General features: G+C 40.1%; 1 pseudogene; it reads right to left on the bottom strand.

Annotated features, from left to right (window-relative positions):
* Positions 1–19235, bottom strand: part of LOC102395096 — a 44071-nt pseudogene extending 24836 nt beyond the window's left edge.
* Between the last annotated feature and the right edge of the window lie 4548 nt (positions 19236–23783).

Raw genomic sequence — 23783 nt, 5'->3', positions numbered from 1 at the left:
AAATGGGATCAGTTCCTCAAAAGACTGGTCTCCTCGTGTCATTCTTTCTTTCACCTTCTGGCTGAATCCTCATCTGGAATGTGGAGGTTCGTCAAGCCTACTAATTTTGCCTGGGCTTCTAAGATCCGACCGGGGAGGCCTCAGTGTCTCCTCTCCTTTGGGAGAACGGAAGGATGCCTGCAGCCTACGTAGATGACGCAAATTTCTTGTCTGAAATTTTATTGGCTTTCTGCGTAAACCAAGTTATTCAGCCTCTTTTCTCCACTGAATTTCCCTGCTGAGCTATCCTCACTTAACCACTCTATAAGCCTCTGCTGCTAAGTCACTTCAGTCGTGCCTGACTCTGTGCGACCCCATAGATAGAAGCCCACCAGGCTGCCCCATCCCTGGGATTCTCCAGGCAAGAACACTGGAGTGGATTGCCATTTCCTTCTCCAATGCATGAAAGTGAAAAGTGAAAGTGAAGTCGCTCAGTCGTGTCCAACCCTCAGCGACCCCATGGACTGCAGCCTACCAGGCTCCTCCGTCCATGGGATTTTCCAGGCAAGAGTACTGGAGTGGGGTGCCATTGCTATCAGTGTCTAGTTAGTATTTAATCTAGCAGTTGTTTCCTGATCGAAGCTGACACGGTCTAACCTTCGAGTTTCCCTGGATCCACCGGGGCTGGACCCCGGCACAGAACTGAACTGAATTGATAGCAATTTGGAAAGTATAACATGTGATGTACAGAGTTATGTCCTCTTAAAATTCTATGTTGAAGTCCTAGCCCCCAGTAGTTCAAAATGTTACTGTATTTAGAGACAGGGCCTGAAGTCATGTGGGTTGGCCTTAATGCAACATGACAAGGCATCTTAACAAGAGGAAAAGATAAGACGCTCACAGAGAAAAGACCATGAGAAGACACTGGAAGATTTGGCCATCCTCCAGCAAAGGAGAGAAACCTCAGAAGAAATCAATCCTGCTAATGCTTCAATCTCAGACTTCTAACCTCCAGAATTGTGAGGAAGTGAATTTCTGTTGCTAAAGCCACCTAGTCTGTGGTACTTTGCTATGGCAGCCTAAACTAATATAATCACTCTGGTGATGAGGCCTCTGTATGTACTTTATCAAAGTTCTGCTGAATTACTTGTCTCCCTTGTTCAGCTTTGGCTTCTTTCTGCTAGATCTTTCAGCTCCTGATATTTCTTTACCAGCCATGCCCAGGCCCCTGCCACTTTGTTCTTCCCTTAGGAGATTGCTGTTTCCTGTTTCTACCCATTTACATGATTTCTCTCTCTAGCTTTGTCTTTTATATCTGTCTTGTTTTAGGCCAGCTTGCCCGATTTGGTCTTGTTGTGGTGTTCTGTCAATTTACGTTCCTGTCTGACCAGAGTTAGCAGATGTAGCAAATTAAAAAAAAAAAAATTGTTATTCAAAGTTCAAATTTACCTTTGTGTCTTGTCCTTTACCTGCCCTCGCAGTCTTAAATGTCCTTGTTTGTGGAATGGTTAATTATGAAGTGGGGAAAAACTTCTGTATGCAGTTTAAAAAATGAACGTCGGAATTTAGAGAAAGGCATTGAGTTCAAATTCTAACATTCCCACTAAGTTTCCAGTAACTTGTAGCTATTCATTCTGTCACTTAGTCTTTCTTCATCTGTGAACCGTTAGCATATTCCGAAGGCGATGGCACCCCACTCCAGCACTCTTGCCTGGAAAATCCCATGGACGGAGGAGCCTGGTAGGCTGCAGTCCATGGGGTCGCTGAGGGTTGGACATGACTGAGCGACTTCACTTTCACTTTTCACTTTCATGCACTGGAGAAGGAAATGGCAATCCACTCCAGTGTTCTTGCCTGGAGAATCCCAGGGACGGGACAGCCTGGTGGGCTGCCGTCTATGGGGTCGCATAGAGTCAGACACGACTGAAGCGACTTAGCAGCAGCAGCAGTCAAACCTAGCTGAGAAAGGGAAGACCCAATCCCATTCTATTTAGAGCTGTCCAGCCAGTTCCTCTAAGTTGTTGGACTCTTTATTATTTTTTTTTTTTTTTCAAATCCTTCATCATGCTTCCTCCAACCAGAACTGAGGCAATGTCAAAGTGCTATCTTGCTTCATTCTCCATCCCATCCCTTCTCCACCCCCACTACCCAATTCTAAGGAGCTTTTTTCCATTCATTCCTTTTGTATGACTCATTGGAAACATCCGCAAGCCATTTACAAACCCCACCCCATAACCCTATCACCACCCCAGCACTGGAGTTTTCTACAAATAATTCTTTTGGAAAAAGAGTCTAAGTTGTTTACCAACTGAGTTCTTCTGTAAATAAACCAGTTTGAGTCTTGCTTATGATCTGCTTTTTTATTCAAAGAGATGAGTTTCGTGGCTCTGCTCAAAGGGATACACAGTTAAGAAGTTTAACAGAGATAGCATGGGACATAAAGCAGTTCCCCTGGCTTGGTAGAGGTGGATTAACTCCCCCGTGTTCCCTTTTAGACAGATGTTCCCTAGGAAACTTGCCAAAACACACGCATGTTCTGTTAGCAGCAAAGAAGTTAAGTAGAAAGCCACTTCCTCCTTTCCCTGAATGCATATTTGAAAATCAGAAACTAAAATTAAATGCATATGTGAAACTTTTTCACAATATGCTAGGTTGGTGGTTCTAATTATTATCATACATACCATATTTGATCTGGTAGAACATGTGAAAATGTTTATATATTTTTACATTATGGTTTAACAACACATATAAACATTTAGGTACGAAAGGATCATAAATTTTGTTAAAGGCATTGAATTACTGTCAAAAGAGAGAAACTTTAACAATTATCCTGTATTTTTACAAAACTTTTGTCACAGAAAAAGTGTTTCCAAAAGTAAAACTGTATGGAGACCCCAAATTGAGGAAGTGAGGCTGAAATGCATCAGATAAATAGAATATATTTCGCTGGCACCCTAGGACTCTGCAAAAACCCGAGAAATGGGGACTAGGGCAGGTTATGAGCTCATCCAGCCCTTGCTCCACCCGTTAAATGTGAAGAAACAGGAATGGAGGGAGAGTGAATTACCCAATGTCACAGCGCAGATGCCTGTCTATGGATTATCCAGGACCTGCTGCGTTCCCAGGCACTTTTCATACATGAGTTCTATCTTTACAAAAAACCAACTCTCACTTTATAAACATGGAAACTGGTTCAAGGGTTTTAAGCAGACTTCCCTTTGTTATTTAGCTGATAAAAGGCAAACCCGTTATAAGTTAAAGAAAAAAAAAGACAGAATGTAGAGCAACCGCTACGGGAAAACCCAGGTCTCAGGGTCAGAGCTTCCTCTGCCTCAGGAGGATAAGAGCAGCTTAGTCTGAGCTTTTCCTCCAAAGAAAAAGTGAGTGGTGTTAACGTTGATTAACCAAGGATACCATTAGACTGAGTGGGGCTCTAATGCTAGGCAGCTTGCACAAGTAAAACCCAAATCCAAGCCTGTAAATGCCACAGGGTTAGGAAACTGAAACCTGGGAATAACCAGTCACAAAGAGCCAACCAGGCTTTAAGCTATAGCCAATCAATAATTTCCTTACTTTGCTTCAGCCTCTTCTCTATAAAGGGCTTCCCTGGTGGCTCAGAGGTAAAGCATCTGTCCACAATGTGGGATACCTGGGTTCGATCGCTTCTTGCCTGGAAAAACCCATGGATGGAGAAGCCTGGTAGACTACAGTCCATGGGGTCACAAAGAGTTGGATACGACTGAGAGACTTCACTTTTCTTTCTTTCTTCTCTATAAAGTTTCTCCCCAGCTCCAGTTGGTACAGCATTGCTACCACTTATGGTCTGGTGCTGCCTGATTCCAATAGATAACATTTTTAATATGCCTCAATCTATCTTTTAACAGGGTGAAGGGATTTTGTCATTTTATATCTGTGGGTTGTATTAATGGCTAGAAAGATAGCAAGCAATATACAAAGTAATGTTTGAGCAAATTTATGCATCATCAACTCATAAAATGTCAAAGCCTGACAGCCTTAGAAAGGCATCTAGTCCATTACTTTCATTTTGAAGATGAGGAATCTGAGGTCAACTAGCTGTGTAAGTTGGCATCAGAGCAAGAGTGTTCCAGAAATACTACCCTTCAGCATCCTCACATCTTGAATTCTAGGGCAGAGGAGATGGCCACTATAGCTGGGGTTCTTCCTGCAGTCTGTAAATGTTAGTGAGTTAGTGAGTAAATGTTAGTGAGGCCATGAGTGAAGTGAAAGTCACTCAGTCGTGTCCGACTCTTTGTGACCCCATGGACTATACAGTCCATGGAATTCTCCAGGCCAGAATACTGGAGTGGGTAGCCTTTCCCTTCTCCAAGGGATCTTCCCAACCCAGGGATCGAACCCAGGTCTCCAGCATTGTGGGCAGATTCTTTACCAGCAGTCAATGCAACTAATCTACCGCAAAGATGGAGAAATCTCTCCCAGGATGTTTACACACGTGGAAAACCCAGCCTATTAGGGCAGTTTCTCCTAATCATTTTTGCTTAATGGAGAGGATCAGTTAATCCAACTCAAACTTCTCCAGCTCAGTGTCAGCTATGTCTTACCTGATTGATGGGGCTGGAGAGCCAACGAGAAGGAGATGCTGCAGGCCTCAGTTGTAATGAGCCTTGTGGCTGGAGGGAAGCTAAGATGGCCTAGTCTAAGTCTAGACACACAGATTCAACTTTAAAGGTGGAATAACGAGCCATGGAGAGGGGCAGTTCTAAAAGCTTTGCTCAGGCATCTGATGGCCTCATGATGACTACTGCCCCAGTGCTCCCTTCTGACTTAAACTATTGGAGGTACCCACTGTGGTTTATATAAAGATGGGAGGAGAGATCCGCTTCCTTTCTTCCTCTCTCCTGGTTCTCTAATGCATGTTGAAGTTTGGTGATACCATGGGAGCCACTGTCATGCATTTCTAGCTGTGAAGCAGATCACCATTACTCATTACAACTGCAAAGTAGTTTTTTATAAAATCACATTTTAGAGTGTGTTTCTTAACACCATATGGCTGGGTAATGACAGGATACAGCACAAAGACAACTGAAACAGAAATCACAGCACTGTTTGGTGACAGAAACAACTTCATTAAATCCACCTTTTCCTTCTATTTCCCACGTCCAGGGCCATGTAGGGCAGGAATTAGTGTCAGAGTTCAGGAAAGGACAAGATTTCTACGGATTTCACAGGGGATGGGTCATGTGCAAAAAAGAGGTAGGGGGTACATCCAGGACTTCCTGTTCTTTATATCATGCTCATAACAAATAACATTCCCTCATTCCTCTCTTTAGTTTCGTTGCTCCTCAGGCTCTCACTCCCAGTGGCCTTATACTTTAATTCTCTTCCTATTAAAATGCATCCAGGTGGGAAAGCTAACTAAAAACAAGACATGAGAAACTGTCTCAGAAGACGACTCACTGAATCCCCAAATGCACCCCAAATTATTAATAGGTTTATTTACACTATTTTTTAAAGCATTTATTGAGTACCTACTGAGCGCAAGTGGTGACTAAGTGCTCACTAAGAGCTGTGCAAAATACCAAAGCGTCACAGGGGCTAGTAACTAAAGAAGGCACTGAATGTTGATCAGAAGTGGTGGGTCTGTGGCATGCTTTGATTCTAGTAGGAGTCTCCTGGAGAAGAAAAGGGCAACTTATTCCAGTATTCCTGCCTGAGGAATCCCATGGACGAGAAACCTGGCAGGCTACAGTCTACAGGGTCACAAAAGACTCGGACAAGACTTAGCAACTAAACAACAACAGGAAGTCTGGCTCAGCCAGAAATCACAGCGCTGTTGATTGGAGGTTTTTGCCATGGACTGGTGGTGCCTTGGTAGGTATCTCACAGAAGCCTTCCAGCAGCTTGCAGAAGAGAAAATAGTCTCTCTCAATTTACAAATTGGGAGACTGAGCCTCAGAAGAGTTAGATCATTTTTGAAAAGGCACATAGCTAAAAGAGGTATAACCAGGTTATCTGACTCCCAAGTCCTATCTCACAACTTAAATTTTAATGTACATGCCATAGTTCTGGACTTCTGGGCAAGATAGTGAGTTGAGTACAGTCATTTAATTATTAATGTCTTATAATAAAAGAGTATTTGAAAGCAGATGGAGGAGACCCAGGAGGATATCACTGACAGCCCTTAACTCAGAGAGGCAGTGGCTAGAAGTGAGGAGAGATCAAGCACCGCAGAATGGGAAATGCTCTCGACCAGAGGCGAGTTCACCTACAATGACTGCCCAGTGTTCTGACTTCAACTCCCTTTCCACCCCAGTCTACAGAATACCAGAGGTAGCCAAATAAAACTATGGTGGGTTTTTTTTTTTAATCCTTTTTATTTGAAAATAAAAGAATTAGACAGAGACCCACATCAGTCTCAATTCCAAACTTACTTTAAGTCAATCCTTAGTTACCACGGACTTCCCCATGCAAGGATAAGCAGAAAGAAATCACCATGCTTTTGAAAATTATACAACAATTAAAAAAAAAAGTCCTGAGATTACCATAAGTGCCGTACTATATTTCTAAATTTTTTAATTTGGACCTTCCTATACAAACTATACAGTAAATCAAATAAAATACAGTATTAAGCCATAAATAAAAAATATCTCAGATAAAATTCATTATGTGAAAGATGATTTTCAATTAAAATTATAATGTAGTCTTTCTATGATATACTGGATACAACTGAGAGTGGATTTAGTGGAGGACAGATTAAATATTTCCATATAGAGTTCTGAGGAACAAGGTAAAGAAATCAATATCTTGATGAGAAGCAAGATCAGATCCAGTGGATATAGGACATGTATTTAAGATGTTCATCACTGTGTCCAGACACCTAATATTTCAGACATCCAAGGGAGTCAGAAAATATAGCCTTTAAGTATTTTCTGAACAATATTTGAACATGCCCTCTAAGAAGTTGACACTAATCAAAATAAGAAATTCAAATTGTGCCCACAATTAGCAATACTATACAGTATACTTAAAATTTACTAAGAAGGTAGATTTTATGATTAGCATTCATAAAATAAAAGTAAAATAAAATAAGTGAAGAAGGCAATTCAAGCCTGTTAGGATATCTATTATCAAAAAGAGAAAAGATAATGAATGCTGTTGAAAATGTGAAGAGAAAACAAAGCAAAACCTTGTATATTGTTGGTAAGAATGTAAAGTGGTGTAGCCACTATGGAAATCAGTATGGAGTTTCCTCAAGAAACTAAAAAAAAAAGAACTATCATATCATCCAGCAATCCCACTTCTGAGTATACATCCAAAGAAAAGGAAATCATTATCCTGAAGGAACATTTGTACTAGTATCTCAGATTTAGTGGTTTTATGGTTTTAGTTGCTAAGTCGAGTCCCACTCTTGTCACCTCTTAGACTGTAGCCTGTCAGGCTCCTCTGCCCATGGGATTCTCCAGACAAGAATATTGGAGTGGGTTGCCATTTCCTTCTCCAGGGGATCTTCCCCACCCAGGAATCAAACCCAGGTCTCCTGCATTGCAGGCAGTTTCTTTACTGACTGAGCTTCAAGGGAAGCCCTGATGTCATATTTATATATACATTATAGATATATATGTATATTTTCATTTATATTTATAATTATATACAAAGGAAATTATGTCATTTCTTATAACATGGATGAACCTGGAGGTCATTATGCTAAGAAAAATAAGCCAGAAAGAAAGACAAAAATCACATGGTATCACTTATGTGAAATCTTTAAAAATAGAAAGTTGAAAAGAAGAAAAGAATAGAGAAGTGGCTACTAGAGTTTGCACGTGGGTGTTTGCTCAGTTGTGTCCCACTCTTTGTGACATCATAGACTCTAGCCTGCCAGGCTCCTCTGTCCATGGAATTTTTGAGGCAAGAATACTGCAGTGGGTTGCCATTTCCTCCTCCAGGGGTCTTCCCGGCCCAGGGATCAGACCCGCATCTCCTGCATTGGCAGGCAGATTCTTTACTGCTGTGTCACCTGGGAAGCCACTTGAGTTGGGGAGTAGGACAAACAGGGACAGGTTGATAAAGGGTACAAACTTTAAGTTATAAAATAAATAAGATCTGAGGTGCTAACTTTATTATAGTTGATAACAATATTCTATAATCAAAATTTGCTGAGAGTAGAATGTGCTCATTCTCACACACACACAAAAGGTAAAATTATGAAATGATAAACATGTTAACTAATTTGATGGGGAGAATTCTTAATGTGTATATATATCAAATCATCACATTGTATGCTTAAAATATCTTACAGTTTTGTCAATGATACCCCAATAAAGCTGGAAAAAAAAGAGAACAGGAGGAAACTTTTGGAGGTGATGAGGCGATGAGTATGCTTATGATATAGATTGTGGTGATGGTTCATGGATATTATATATACTTATCTCCAAACTCATCAAGCTGTGAATACTTAAAATATGATTTTTGTCAATTATACCTCAACAAAGTAGTTAAAAAAAAAAAACTCAAGAATGGATAACTATAGATCTAGAGAAGGGAAGTGAACAATGAGATAGGTTAAAATGTATCTACATAATTTCTAGAATGGATATAAAACTTGAGATAAATGCAAAAGTCATCTTTGAAGACTAGATGCATACTGTAATGAATAGCAATAATATTTAAGTAAAATTTTACGTGTTATACAAAGAAATATGTGTTTGGGGATATGTACATATTTATATATCCAAAAATCTATTTCAGGCAGACCTGAGTTAAAATCTTAGTTTTATCTTTCAGTTTTGTGAAATCTTGGACAAGTATCTTTCTAGCATCTACACACATACATTGACACCCTAAGCGTACATACAGCATACATGCAATAGGACAATCCAACAAAATATTTAAAATAATTTCATCTAGCTGCCAGAACTATGTGATTTTTGCTTATTTCCACTATCTATTTTCTTGCCTTCCTCAAATTTGTAAAGTAAGTATTGGGTTGGCCAAAAAGTTTTCTTGGATTTTCTGTAACATCTGACAGAAAAAAAAAAACATTTTGTTTTGGGTTCTGTTCAAAACCCATTTGAACTTTTTGGCCAACCCAGTATTTATTACTTCAGCGATCACAAAATAATTAAATACAAGAAAAGAGATACTAAAATTTAAAACGATAGTTTTAATTAAGGATCTTTCCTTCTGAAAATCAAATTTTGTGCACAATTAGGAACCTAGCTTGTTTCAGTCGAACCTGCATTGGAAAGCTTATTAATCACACATGCCATTCTACACATCTTGGAAACTCAAAGTAACACCTTTAGCGTTACTGACACTTTTGAGTGTGCTGTTAATTATTGACATCATTGAAAGGTGGTAGAGAATGTCTGCTGAGAACGCGTGCGGGGGTCAGACTGTCGTGGGTCCATCTCCTGCTCAGTCCTCACTCATTCCCAGCCTTTAACCAGGTTAAGATATTTAAAGCATGCAATGTGATGATTTGATATATGTACACATTGTGAAAGAATTCTCTGGGCCTCACCCTTCTAACCTGTGGACTAAGAATAATAGGATTGTTAATATTAATATCATAGCTCGACTCTGAGACAGAAGTCAGACATGACTGATGAGGATTCTGAAGTCTGGGGAAGCTGCAGGTCAGTCTTCAAAGGCAGAACTGACCGACTCCTGAGCGCTGCCTCATTTCCCTTGATTCCTCCTTGGTCCTGAAAAGCCAGTTCTGAGACTGGCTCCTGCTGAGTTTTGTTATTCCCATTCTTCTGCCTGGGCTGAAACTGTATTTGGTGCTTCAGTCTTCACAGCAAAATTCTTTCACTATTTAAAAATCACTTATTTTGGAATATTTGAAGTTCTATCCTCAAAATTTGCAGCCACCGTATTCTGACCACTCTAAGTTTCTGTTCAATTTAACTCTTGTGTGAAAGCAAAAGCGAAAGTGACATTGCTTAGCCCTGTCCAACTCTTTGCGACCCCACAGACTGACTGCAGCCCACCAGGCTCCTCCGTCCATGGGATTTTCCAGGCAAAAGTACTGGAGTGGGTTGCCATTTCCTTCTCCAGAGGATCTTCCCGACCCAGGGATTGAACCCAGGTCTCCAGCATTGTACGCAGATGCTTTACCATCTGAGCTACCAGGGAAGTCAACTCTTGTGTATTAGCGATCAAATGGGAAAAGGTAAGCATGTGATTTCCACTCTAACTCTGACAATATATATTATGCAGACATTACAGCCAAGACTGCTCAAGCTTCTTTCAAACAGTATACTCTCTGTGGAGATAAATTATCTGCGGAGATAAATATACAGCAATGGTAGGTACATCACTGTTGTGCTGAGACACCTTTGGCTTTGTTTTGCACTCATCATCATGAGAATTTTCATTCTATTGTTTTTCCACTTGGCTCTCCTATTCTTTTGTTTTCTGTCCTTCTTGCCTGAATTGAAGCAAGTCATCCAAGCTATCATTTGGAGGTAATTAATTTGGACAGCAAGTATAAGCCTAGCATTTGGGGGCTAACTTGAAGCTCAGTTAACTCACCAGATGAATTATTTCATTTTTAAGTAGCTACTCTTCCAAAGATCCATTAATAAGAGGTGTTTAACCTCTGGTCCCACATCTGACTCAGTCCCAGGAGATCACCAACTTTCCTGAATGCGTCAATAGAATATTTTGGTGTAAATTTTCATTTATCTGTCACTAAGGCAATTGCTTTATCAATTTACCTTCTTTTTTTTTTTTTTTTTTTTGAGGTCAATGAACTGAAAAGAGCTCCCAAACCAGAACAAAACAGGGAAAGACATTTAATTCTTCTCATATCGGAAACTAGAAAATGCTATGAACTTGTTCATTGAGTAATTATAAGATATATACATACTGTATTTCAAAAGCACAGATTTTATATCCAGGGTATACCTGACCAGTTCCCAAAATACGCTCCCTCTGAGAAACATGCATCCTTTAGAATACTGCTCACAAAATGCAATTACAGCCATTATACCAATACTCCTGAAAAACAATGAAATTTGAAATCAGCAACTAAACAGTCATCAAGGACATGCTCACGTGAACACCACATTTCCACATCTGAAACAGATGTGCTGTTGTTTGAGGCTCAGTTCCTGGGGCCCTTTTTGTACTGGGAAGTGTCACCCAGATGCTGCTGCCTGGAAGGCCTCCACCGACTTGCGTATCTGTTTAAGGTGATAGGACATGACCTCGCTCCTCAGTTCAGAGAGGTGGCACAAATTAGCAGAAAATGCAATTTCACAGCATGGCGGCCACTGGTCCCTGCTTTCACCTTGGTAATAAACTGAATCATGTTGTTTGACTGAAGACTGTACTCGTGTGCCCCATTTATTTCAGTCATGCTTTACTGACATATGGTTAGTCAAATGGACAGAAGCTAACCTCAACCTCTCCATCCTCCAGAAACACTTAAGTCTGCTTCACCTGACTTCACATCAGCACATATGTGCCCTACACACCTCTGTTAATGACCACTAATCATAATTTTCAGAAAAGAAAATTGCTGAATCTGATGGGTTTAAAGCAGGTAAGGATGAAAACCAAGAATTTCACAAGATTTTTTTTTTTAATGTTTTATTAGTCAAGACTGCCAAATGGGGAATGTATCAAAGGTAATGCTACTACAAAGAAGAAAAGCACTTTTCTTCTCCAAACATATGTTTCACAGATGAGTCCTGTTCTCAGTTTTGAGTGGTGTTTCATGTGGCAATCTGATTCTCTTCTTTGGCCTACAGCCCAAACATCTCTGATGATACTTTCCCTGTCTTCCCAGACTTAGATTCAGACACTGAGACATTAAACTGAACACAAAGTATTTACACGGGACTGAGTCTTCATGCAGTTAACTCAAATGACATATCTGTCCAAAGGAAAAGTAAAGCAAACGTCGTTTTTGGCTAGTGGGAAAACATTTGAAGAAAGTTGTATGCTTTTTTCCCTGCAAATATTCTTTCCTTTTCATTTTGAAAAGTGAATAAGGTGAGAAAGGAAATGCAAAGAATGGAAAGAGATTAAGAATTTTTGAAAGTTGGCAGAACAAATATGAAAATTCAAAAATGGCGTTGATACATAGAGAAAGAAATGTCACAGTAAGAGTGGTTAATGTTAACAGATATTTTAAAGGTGCATATGCATTAATGCTAATTCCATTGAAAAAGATGCAACCATTTCTGGGAGATGAAAAGGTTAAAGTTAGCTTCTATGTGTTCTGTTCACCATATGTCAGTGGTTTGAGACTAAAATAATCACTGCAGTGCTTCCTCCACTCAGAATGAGCGAGACAGAAGAAAAAAAGGAGCAAATTTTGCTCTTTCATGAGTTTTTATGATTCCTTAGCAAGCTTGACCTATTCTTGATGACTTTAAATCCTATTTTTTTAGTTTCTTCTCAATATTCATCAACTCCACTCAGTTATTGATGAAACTGACCTTATAATTCTAAACCCATTTTTTTTTAGGCCTTATAATTCTTTGAGTAACAAATGAGACCTCACACACATTTGTACCAAAATTTCATTAATTCACAATCTCTATCTACTTCAAGAGAGCTACAGTTCTTTCAGCTTCTCCCCTGTTCTACCACACCTCCTGTTGGCCGTGGCAGGTCTTACCGGTTCATGAACAAGCCCACGTGCATGGCAGCCATGTGCTCTGTGACAGTCACCAACATTACAAGTTGTTCTAAATACAAACATTAGGTGTTTCATGGAATTGAAAGGTCAAGATAGGTATATATATATATATATATATATATATATATATACACACACAAGATATAAATATACAAAGGAAAACATCTGAAAATTGGTTTCATGAATATTAGCTCTTTACCTGCTTTACAATTTGGGCCAGGCTACATGGAGATCTGGAAGGAATTTTAGAAATAAACTCCGAGAATGAAATACAGTGTGCTGTGAATTCCACCATTCTGAGGCCTAATGAGAAGGGCTTCCCAAGACCTCTTGAAGTACTTAATTTGCACCTCCTGCAGTTGGAACATTTACAGTGGACTCATGTCACATTTTGCCTGTTCAATATAAAGGTAGACAGGCTGGCTGGCTGCTCCAAGGTTGAGATGTGTTGCAGAGCCAGAAGTGGCCTGTATCCCTACAATTTGTTGAGGCAAAATTTTCAAGACCACATGAGATAGGGACGCTGTGTCCAAGAGGAATATTTAAAGGCCCAAACAGGCCTCAGCACAGAGTAACTGAAATTCGGCCAAACTGGGAGCAAGATGGTACGAGGGAAAGGAAAGCTTTATTATATTTCTTCTCTGTCCTCTTTCCGTATCACCTCTCACCTCCTTGCCCCAACCTTCCCTCATGAAAAATCAACAGCCATCAAGCAGGGGACAAGTTGATCCAAAAAAAGAGGGAAGAAACTGACCACACTGTCCTCTTCCAGGGGTGACTGCTCACTATGACAGCCCCTCCTAGTTGTGGGATGAGAAGGAAGACATGCACTGGAGTGGAGGACCTGGACATTCTAATTTCTGAGTTGAGACTTTTCTGATTTAAATATACTAGAAAGTGCCTGGCCTGAGAGTCATGGTAATGCCAGATTTTCATCCAATCATGGAAAACTAACACCAGTAATTAAAGACAAAAGGAGAATGAGAGTACAAAATAATGTTGCTTTATGAAAACAATCCATGAATACTGTGTGTTCAATATCCAGATAAAGTTGCCACAAATCCAAGATGACAAGAGGGGAAAGTCTCATACCTACAGTTATATTTGACTGGACCCTTGTTTTCCTTCTTGACTTTTCAATTCCATGAAACACCTAATGTTTGTAATTAGAACAACTTCTGTAATGTTTCCAATCTGATTGAGGCCTAAAAACCTGTGTTTCTAACAAGCTCCCAGGTGATGTCAGAGATGCTGGCATCTAGCTTATATTTTTTTGCATATTTCTAATAGCAAGGCTCTGGACAACATCTGTCCCATCCTTATAGTATAATCAGAAACCCTCAAAATAAAGAATTGGATGGCCTCATGTGAAGCAATGAAATCAAGAACACATCATTGTAGAATAAGGATCTCTGCCATCTACTTCCTTATGCCATGCTTCTTCACTGCTGTTACTCCAGTCATGTGTCATAACCCATTCAGGTGTCAAGTGACCTATCCATATCAAAACCTGGCACTGGGCTCACTAGTCACACTTCCCAACTTATTCTGTGATCCATTATTAGTGTAATAATAAAGCCAGACAAAACACCATAAGAAAAGATAACTAGAATTCAACATATATGTAAAAATCCTTAATAATATATTAGTAGATACAATCCATTGAGATATAATCAAGGTTATTTAGCCTAACCAGTTAGGATTTAATTTCCATTATTCTAGGAGAGGGATCAAAAGAGATCTTGCTGTGATTTATGTCAAAGAGCATTCTGCCTAGGTTTTCCACTAAGAATTTTTTGCCGTCTGGTTAGTTCTTTAATCCATTTTGAGGGTGTGTGTGTGTGTGTGTGGTATTAGGGAGTGTCCTAATTTCATTTTTTGCAAGTACCTGTACAGTTTTCCCAGCAGCACTTATTGAATAGACGGTCTTTTCTCTATTGTATATTCTTGCCTCCTGTGTCATAGATTAGGTGACCATAGGTGCCCAAGCTTATCTCTGGACTTTATATCCTGTTCTGTTGATTTATATTTGTGTTTTTGTGCCAGTAGCATACTGTATTACAGTAGCTTTGTAATATTGTCTCAAGTCAGGGAGCCTGATTCCTCCAGCTCTGTTTTTCATTCTTAAGATTGTTTAGACTATGGAAGGTCCTTTGTGTCTTCACACAAACTGTAATTTTTTTTGTTCTAATTCTGGGATAATGCCATTGGTAACTTGATATGCATTGCATCAAATCTGTAAGTTACTTTGGGTAGCCTAATCATGTTCACAATATTGATTCTTCTGATCCAAGAATTTGGTAAATCTCTCCACCTGTAGGTGTCATCTTTGATATCTTTCATCAATATCTTATAGTTTTCTGAGTACAAAATTTTGCCTCCTTAGGTAGGTTTATTTCTAGGTATTTTATTCTTTTGTTGCAATGGTAAATGATAATGTTTCCTAAATTTCTCTTTCTGATCCTTCATTGTTAACATATAGGAATGGAAAAGATTTCTGTGTATTAACTTTGCATCCTGAAAATTTACCAAATCCTTTGATGAGCTCTAGTAATTTTCTGGTAGCATCTTCAGGATTCTTATGTACAGTATCATCAGTTCAGTTCAGTCACTCAGTCATGTCCAACTCATTGTGACCTCATGGACTGCAGCACACCAGGTTTCCCTGTCCATCATCAACTCCTGGAGGCTACTCAAACTCATGCCCATTGCGTCGGTGATGCCATCCAACCATGTCATCCTCTGTCATCCCCTTCTCCTCCCACCTTCAATCTTTCCCAGCATCAGGGTCTTTTCAAATGAGTCAGTTCTTCGCATCAGGTGACCAAAGTGTTGGAGTTTCAGCTTCAGCATCAGTCCTTCCAATGAATATTCAGGACTGATTTCCTTTAGGATGGACTGGTTGGATCTCCTTGCAGTCCAAGGGACTCTCAAGAGTCTTCTCCAACACCACAGTTCAAAAGTATCAATTCTTCAGCACTCAACTTTCTTTATAGTACAACTCTCACATCCATACATACATACAATATCATGTCATCTGCAAATAGTGACAATTTTACTTCTTTTCTGATTTGGATTCCTTGTATTTCTTTTTCTTCTCTGATTGCTGTGGTTAAGAATTCCAAAACTATGTTGAATAATAGTGGAAAGAATGAACATCCTGGTCTTATTTCTGAGCTTAGAAGAAATTTTTTTCAGCTTTTCACCATCGAGAATGATGTTTGCTGTGGGTTTGTTGTATATGATCTTTATTATGTTGAGTTAAGTTCCTTCTATGCCTGTTTTCTGGAGAAATCATAAATCTGTTTTAATCATAAAATGGTGTTAAATTTGTCAAGATATTTTTCTGCATCTATTAAGATGATCATATAGATTTGATTCTTTAATTTGTTGATATGGTGTATCACATTGATTGATTTGAATATATTGAAGAATCCTTGCATCCCTGGGATAAATCCCATTTGATCATGGTGTATGATCCTTTTAATGTGTTGTTGTATTCTGTTTCCTAGTATTTCATTGAGGATTTTTGTGTGTATGTTCACTAGTGATATTGGCCTATAATTTGCTTTTTCTGTGATGTCTTTGTCTGATTTTGCTATCAGGGTGATGGTAGCCTCATAGCAAGAAGTTGAGAGGATTCCTTCATCTGAAAATTTTTGGAAGGGTTTGTAAAGGGTAAAAGATTGAAGGCAAAAGGAGAAGGGAACAGCAGAAGATGAGATGGTTAGATTAAATCACTGACTCAATTGACATGAATCTGAGCAAGCATAGGTAAATCGTGACAGACAGGGGAGTCTGGTGTGCTTCAGTCCATGGGGTCTCAAAGAGTTGAACATGGCTTGGAGACTGAACAATTACAACAAAAGATTTATCAATTTTGTTTGTCTTCTCAAAGAACTAGCTTTTAGTTTCGTTCATCTTTACTATTGTTTTGTCTCTATTTCATTTATTTCTGCTCTGATTTTTATGATTATGTCCCTTCTATTAACTTTGGGTTTGCTTATTCTTTTTTGTCTACTTGCTTTACATATAAGGTTAGTTTGTTTACTTGAGATTTTTCTTGTTCTTTGAGATAAGATTACATCGCTATAAACTTCCCTCTTAGAACTGATTTTGCTGCATCCCATAGATTTGGGGTCATCACGTTTTCACTTAAGTTTTATAGGTATTTTTTAATATTTTCTCTTTCATTTATTCAATAATCCATGTGTTTATGCTTTTTAGGTTTTTCCTTGTAACTGATTTCTGATTTCTTATGAGATTTCTGAAGAACACTCTTGAGAGTCCTGTGGACTGCAAGAAGATCAAATGAGTCAAACCTAAAGGAAATTAAATCCTGAATATTCACTAGAAGGACTGTTGCTGAAGCTGAAGCTCCAACACTTTGGCCACCTGATGCGAAGAGCCAACTCATGGGAAAAGACCCTGATGCTGGGAAAGATTGAAGACAAAAGGAGAAAGGGGTGGCAGGGGATGAGATGGCTAGATAGCATCACTGACTCAATGGATATAAATCTGAGCAAGTTCTGGGAGATAGTAGAGGAAGGGGATCCGGGCTTGTTAGAGTCCATGAGATCACAGAGTTGAACATTGAAAAGCAAGTGTACTCTGCTGCTTTCAGATGGAATGTCCTATAAATATCAATTAAAGTTGTCTTGTAAATATGTGTCATTTAAAGCTTGTGCTTCCATCTTAATTTTCTTTCTGGATGGGTTATCCATTGCTGTAAGTAGGGTGTTTAATTTCCCCCACTGTTATTGTATTACTGTCAATTTCCCCTTTTATGGCTATTGGCATTTGCCTTACACTCTGAGATGTTCGTACGTTGGGTGCATAAATATTTACAATTGTTTTATCCTCTTTGATTGATCCTTTGATCATTATGTAGTGTCCTTCTTTGTCCCTTGTAACAGTCTTTATTTTAAGGTCTATTTTTTCTGATGTGGGTATTGCTATTCCATCTTTCTTTTGATTCCCTTTTTTATGAAGTATCTTTTTCCATCTCATGACTTTCAGTCTGTATGTGTTCCTAGGTTTGAAGTGACAGCATATATATAGGTCTTGTTTTCATATCCACCCAGCCTGTATATGTCTTTTGGTTGGTGCACTTAATCCATTTACATTTAAGGTGATTATCAATATGTATGTTCCTATTGCCATTTTCTTCGTTGCTTTAGCCTTATTTTTGTAGGCCTTTTTCTTCCCTTAGTCTTTTGTATTCTTCTCTTGTGTTTCTCACGTAGGGAAGTTCTTTTAGCATTTGTTGTAAAGTTGGTTTGTAGTGCTGAATTCTCTTATCTTTTGTTTGTCTATGAAGCTTTAGATTTTTCCATCAAATCTAAGTGACAGTCTCACTGGGTTGAGTATTTTTGGTTGTAGGCTTTTCCCTTTCATCATTTTAAATATATCCTGCTAGTCCCTGCTGGCCTGCAGAGTTTCTGCTGAAAAATCAGCTGATAACCCTATAGATATTCCCTTGTGTTTCTTGTTGTTTTTATTTTACTGCTTTTAATATTTTTATTGGTATTTAATTTTTGTTAGTTTGATTGTTATGTGACTTGATGTGTTTCTCCTTGGGTTTATACTGTATGGGACTCTCTGTTCTTCCTGGAGTTGAGTGACTATTTCCTTCCCCAATGTTAGGGAATTTGTTGACTATAGTCTCTCCAAATGTTTTTTCAGGCCATCTCTTTTTCTTCTTCTGGGAGTAGAATAATTTGAATATTGATGCATGTAAGATTATCCCAGAGGTCTCTGAGACTGTCCTCATTCCTTTTTATTCTTCTTTTCTTTATTCTGTTCATGACATTGATTTCCACCATTTTGTCTTCCAAGTAATTTATCTATTCTTCTGCCTCAGTTATTCTGCTATTGATTTCCTCTAGTGAATTTTTTCACTTCAGTTATTGTCTTGTTCATCTCCATTTGTTTGTTCTTTAGTACTTCTGGGTTTTTAAAAAACTTTTCGTGTGTCTTCTTGATCCATGCCTCTATTCTTTTTCTGAGGCCTTGGATCATCTTTACTATCATTACTCTGAATTATTTTTCAGGTAGATTGCCTATCTCCCCTTCATTCAGTTGTTCTTATAGCTTTCTATCTGGCTTCTTCATCTTCAAATTTGTTGTCATCTCATTTTATCAAGCTTATTGTGTTTGTGGTCTCCTTTTCACAGGCTGCAGGATCATATTTCCTCTTGTTTCTGGTGTCTGACCCCAAACGTAAGGTCACTCCAGAGGCTTGGGTCATTATCCCATTGATAGGGGGTTTTATTGGTGTGGTGAGCAGAGCTGGTCATGGGTGTTGAATAGGGCCTCTCCTTTGCTCTGTGTCACTGCCCTGTTAGGGGAAGTATCTGCTCCGCAGTTGTTGGAGTAGAGGCTCCACATCTTTTTCTTAGCTAAGATTCTCATCCACAGTGCAAGGTAGGGGGGAAAGGAGCACTCCCACCTGGACAGAAGCCACTGAGTATTTCTCCTCTAGAGGGTTCATCTGTAAATGTGCTCTGCTGTGTCTCCTTTGCTTATTGGGCTCACAAAGTACACTGCTGTTGGCACCGCTCTCAGTCCGCCTTAGCTTGGCGTATGCCTGCAATTGGACCTGGTGACTCTCAGGCATTGTTGTCTCTCGGAGACCAGCACAGCTTCACTGAGGTCAGGCCCTAGACCTGAAGTAGTCATGCCCCTGGACACATTGTGGGAGCTATGGAGGCAGTTCAGACTCTGGTCTGGCTCAACTCCCAGGTGTACATGCCCACAGAGCCCCCAGCTGCCAAAGTCAGACCACTCCCGGCTGTAAGACCACTTGTCTTTTCAGGTGTTTCGCAAGTGCCAGATTTAGGAAACCATTAGTAGAGGTTTAACTCCACAGTCATGCAACTGTGAGGAGAGATTTTAACTCTTCTTTATTCGTTACATAGTCCTTGGGTCTCAGGTGTGGCTTCAACCCCTCATCTGGGCAAATTTTCTGGTGGGTGGTGGGTAGCCATCTATACCACCCCAGGACAGCATGGCAGATCCAGACACCCCAGTGGTGAATTTCCTAGTAGCAAGTGTTATTTGCATCTCCTGGGATAACAGGGCAGGCTCTAACACCCACTGATGGATTTCCTAGTAGCAAGAGATTTCAGTGCACTCCTGGGACAGCAGGACTGGTCTTGTAGTCCTCTGGCAGAATCTGCTGGTGGGCAAAGCTGTCTGCACCCTCCTAGGACAGTGGGACAGGTCCTGACATTCACTGGCAGATTTCCTAGTATCAATGCATTTAATGTGAAGAGGTATCTTTGCCTTCCTGAGACAGTGGGGCAGGACATGGCACCCACCGAGAGATTTCCTAGTGAAAGGAGCACTCCCAGGACAGCAGGACAAGTTTCAGCACCCCCTGGAGGATTTCCTAGTTGCAGAAGCTATCTGTGCCCTCCTGGAACAGTCTGCAGGTCCTGGGGACCTCTGGTGGAATTCCTAGAGACTGGATCTGTCTGCACCTTCCTGATCAGCAGGGATGGAGTCTTCCCTGCTGGGGAAGATCCTGGTGTCTTCCCAAGGATCTGGAAGGGGCAGTCAGTTCCCGCCATTGGAGCCCAAGGCGGTGGTGGCAACCCTCAGCCTTCCCCAGAGCTCCTGTAGGCAGTGTCCTGTTGCACTGAGTGCTCCCAGGGAAAGAAATTCTTACGGTGTTCCCCACCCCCTCCCCTGTGTAAGCCTCCCAATAATGGTGTCTTGCGTCTCTCAGGCTTCTTCCTAAAAACCTGATCTCTCCAAACTGATCTCTCAAGACCTGATCTCTCCACGCTGCTTCTGCACCCAACCCTGGTCCTCTCCCTGGGACTAAGCTTTAGGAGTCAGATTCGGCACTCAACTCTTGCCCTCACCAACCGAGATGTATCTCAGGTTGAAAAGTGCATGGAAGAGGTGCCAGCCCTCTGGGCAGGTTATTCTCCATCTTGCCTTCCACAGACTCGTTGCTGCTCTCCCTTCTTAAGCTCCCAAACCGTACCCGCCTCAATCCAACATGATCTCTCTGCTAGTGAGGAGACTTCCCAAGGTGTGGGAAACTCCTCCTTCACAATTCTTTCCCCAGGGTGCTGATCCCACCCTGACCCCTTCTTTTTCTCTTCTGAAAAGACAGCTGAGGTCTTCTGTCAGGGCTCAGCAGCTGTTTTTCTGTAAATCTTTCCAATTGTTGATGTATTTTCAATATTTCTGTGGAGAGAGGTGAACTCTGCTTCCTACTCCTCTACCATCTTGATCCTGACTCCCTCATTAAACATCATTTTTTATATCATAGATCCCATAATAAGCATAAAGAAGAGGTGAGTACTGTATACAGCTCCTGCATGTCCCCACTGAGCATCTTGTGCTACTCTGTCACAGTATCACACTATGTTGTTTAAGGTCATTAAGGATGGAGCTGTGTCATATTTGATATACTGCCTCCAGCATTGAGTGTAAATTCTATAAAGGACAAGTAGTGATACCCAGCAGTTAATGAGAATGTACCATGTGCCAGACAAGTCCTAAGTAATATGTATGCATTATCCTACTTAATCATCACAATCATCTTATGAGGTAGACACTATCACATCAGATTTTTAAATCAGAGATTGATAAATTTCTTCTGTGAAGGACAAGACAACAAATATTTTAAGATTTGCGGGTATCAAGTGTCCTGTTTAGATACCCACTCTGCTCTTGTTGTGTAGAGCAGCAGAGATATGTATATGAATAAGCATGCCCCATTCCAGTAAAACTATTTACAAAAACAGGAAGTGGGCTGAATTTGGTCCATGAGACTTAGTGTGTCAACCAGTGTTTAGATGATACACTAATGGTTAGTGTGATTAAATAATTTGCTCAAGGTCACACAGCTCTCTAAAGGCAAATCTCTGAGACTTGTCAGATTCCCAAACTCCTTTTCCTAACTGCTATTCTAATTACTGCACAAGTCAATGGGACTCCTTGCCTTGTTGTTGTTGTTCAGTCTGTAAGACGGCTCTCTGTGACCCTATGGACTGCATCACACCAGATTCTACTATCCTCCACTGTCTCTCAGAGTTTGCTCAGATTCATGTCCATTGGATTTATAATGCTATCTAACCATCTTTCTTTGTGGTCCAAATCTCACATCCATACATGACTACTGGAAAAGTCAGCTTTGACTATATGGACCTTTGTTGGCCAAGTAATGTCTCTCCTTTTTAATACACTGTCTAGGTTTGTCATAGCTTTTCTTCCAAGGATCAAGAATCTTTTATTTTCAGGGCTGCAGTCACCATCTGCAGTGATTTTGGAGCCCAAGAGAATAAAATCTCTCACTGTTTCCATTGCTTTTCCATTTCTTGAATCTTGAGTTTCAAGCTAGTTTTTTTTAACTCTCCTCTTCCACCCTCATCAAGAGGCTCTTTATTTCCTCTTCACTTTTTTCCATTAGACTGATATCATAGGCATATCTGAGGTTGTTGATATTTCTCCCAGCAATATTGATTCCAGCTTGTGATTCATCCATCCTAGCATTCTATATGATGTACTCCACATATAAGCTAAATAAGTAGGATGACAATAAACTCCTTTTCCAATTTTGAACCAGTTGGGTGTTCCATGTCTTGACCTGTATACGTGTTTCTCAGGAGACAGGTAAGGTGATGTGGTATTCTCATCTCTTTAAGAATTTTCCACAGTTTGTTGTGATCCTCACAGTCAAAGCCTTTAGTGTAGTCAATGAAGCAGAAGTTAATGTTTTTCCGGAATTCTTTTGCTCTTCATGATCCAATGAATGTTGGCAATTTAATCTCTGTTCCTCTGCCTTTTCTAAGTGCCACTTGTATATGTGGAAGTTCTCAGTTTACGTACTGCTGAAGACTTGCTTGAAGGATTTTGAGCAAAACTTTGCTAGCATGTGAAATGAATACAATTTTATGGTAGCTTGAACATCCTTTGGCATTATCCTTCCTTGGGATTGGAATGAAAACTGACATTTTCCAGTCCTGTGGCCACAGCTGAGTTTTCTAAATTTGCTGGAATATTGAGTGCAGCACTTTAATAGCATCATCTATTAGGATTTTAAATAGCTCTGCTGGGATTCAATTACCTCCACTAGCTTTGTTCATAGTAATGCTTCCTTGGGCCTTCACAGGTAGCATGGTGGTGAAGAATCCTCCTGCCAATGCCGGAGACACAAGAGACGTGGGTTTGATTCTTGGGTCAGGAAGATCCCCTGGAGCATGAAATGAACACCTTGGCAACCTACGCTAGTACTCTTGCCTGGAAAATTTCATGGACAGAAGAGACTGGTGGGCTACAGTCCATGAGGTCACAAAGAGTTGGACACGACTGAGCAACTGAACACACTCACACACATTGTTTCCCAAAGCCCACTTGACTTCAAACTCCAGAATATCTGTCTCTCAGTGAGTGACCACACCATCGTGGTTATCCAGGTCATTAAAACCCCTTTTGTTTAGTTCATCTGTGTCACCTCTTGTCACCTCTCCTTAATCTCTTCTGCTTCTGTTATGTCCTTGCCTTTTCTGTCCTTTATTGTGCCCATCCTTGCATGAAATGTGGGAGACCTGAGTTCAGTCACTGTGTTGGGAGATCCCCTGGAGAAGGGAAAGGCTACCCACTCCAGGATTCTAGCCTGGAGAATTCCATGATCTGTATAGTCCACAGGGTTGCAAAGAGTCAGACATGACTGAGTGACTTTCACTTTCACTTTTGTGTGAAATATTCCCTTGATAACTCCAATTTTCCTGAGGCGATCTCTAGTTATTCCCATTTTAGAGAGATCACTAGTTGTTCTTTATTTCTTTGCATTGTTCATTTAATAAAGCCTTCTTATCACTCCTTGCTATTCTCTGGAACTCTGGAACTAAAGCAGATTGATTGTGTTCTCTCTAGCCTAAGATGGGGAACCTCTATACAGTCAGCAAATAAAGTCCTTGGAGCTGACTGTGGCTCAGGTCATCAGTTCCTTATTGCAAAATTAAGTCCTAAATTGAAGAAAGTAGGAATAACCACAAGGCCATTCTGGTATGACCTAAATCAAATTCTTTATGATTATACGGTGGAGGTGATGAATAGATTTAAGGGATTAGATTTGGTAGACAGAGTTTCTGAACAGAAGTTCCTGGACAGAAGTTTATAACATTATATAGGAGGCAGTGATCAA

The sequence above is a fragment of the Bubalus bubalis genome, chromosome 15, assembly GCF_019923935.1.
Source record: "Bubalus bubalis isolate 160015118507 breed Murrah chromosome 15, NDDB_SH_1, whole genome shotgun sequence".
NCBI lineage: Eukaryota > Metazoa > Chordata > Mammalia > Artiodactyla > Bovidae > Bubalus > Bubalus bubalis.
Note: the sequence above shows the minus strand (reverse complement) of the source record. Positions and strands in the feature narration are given on the sequence as shown.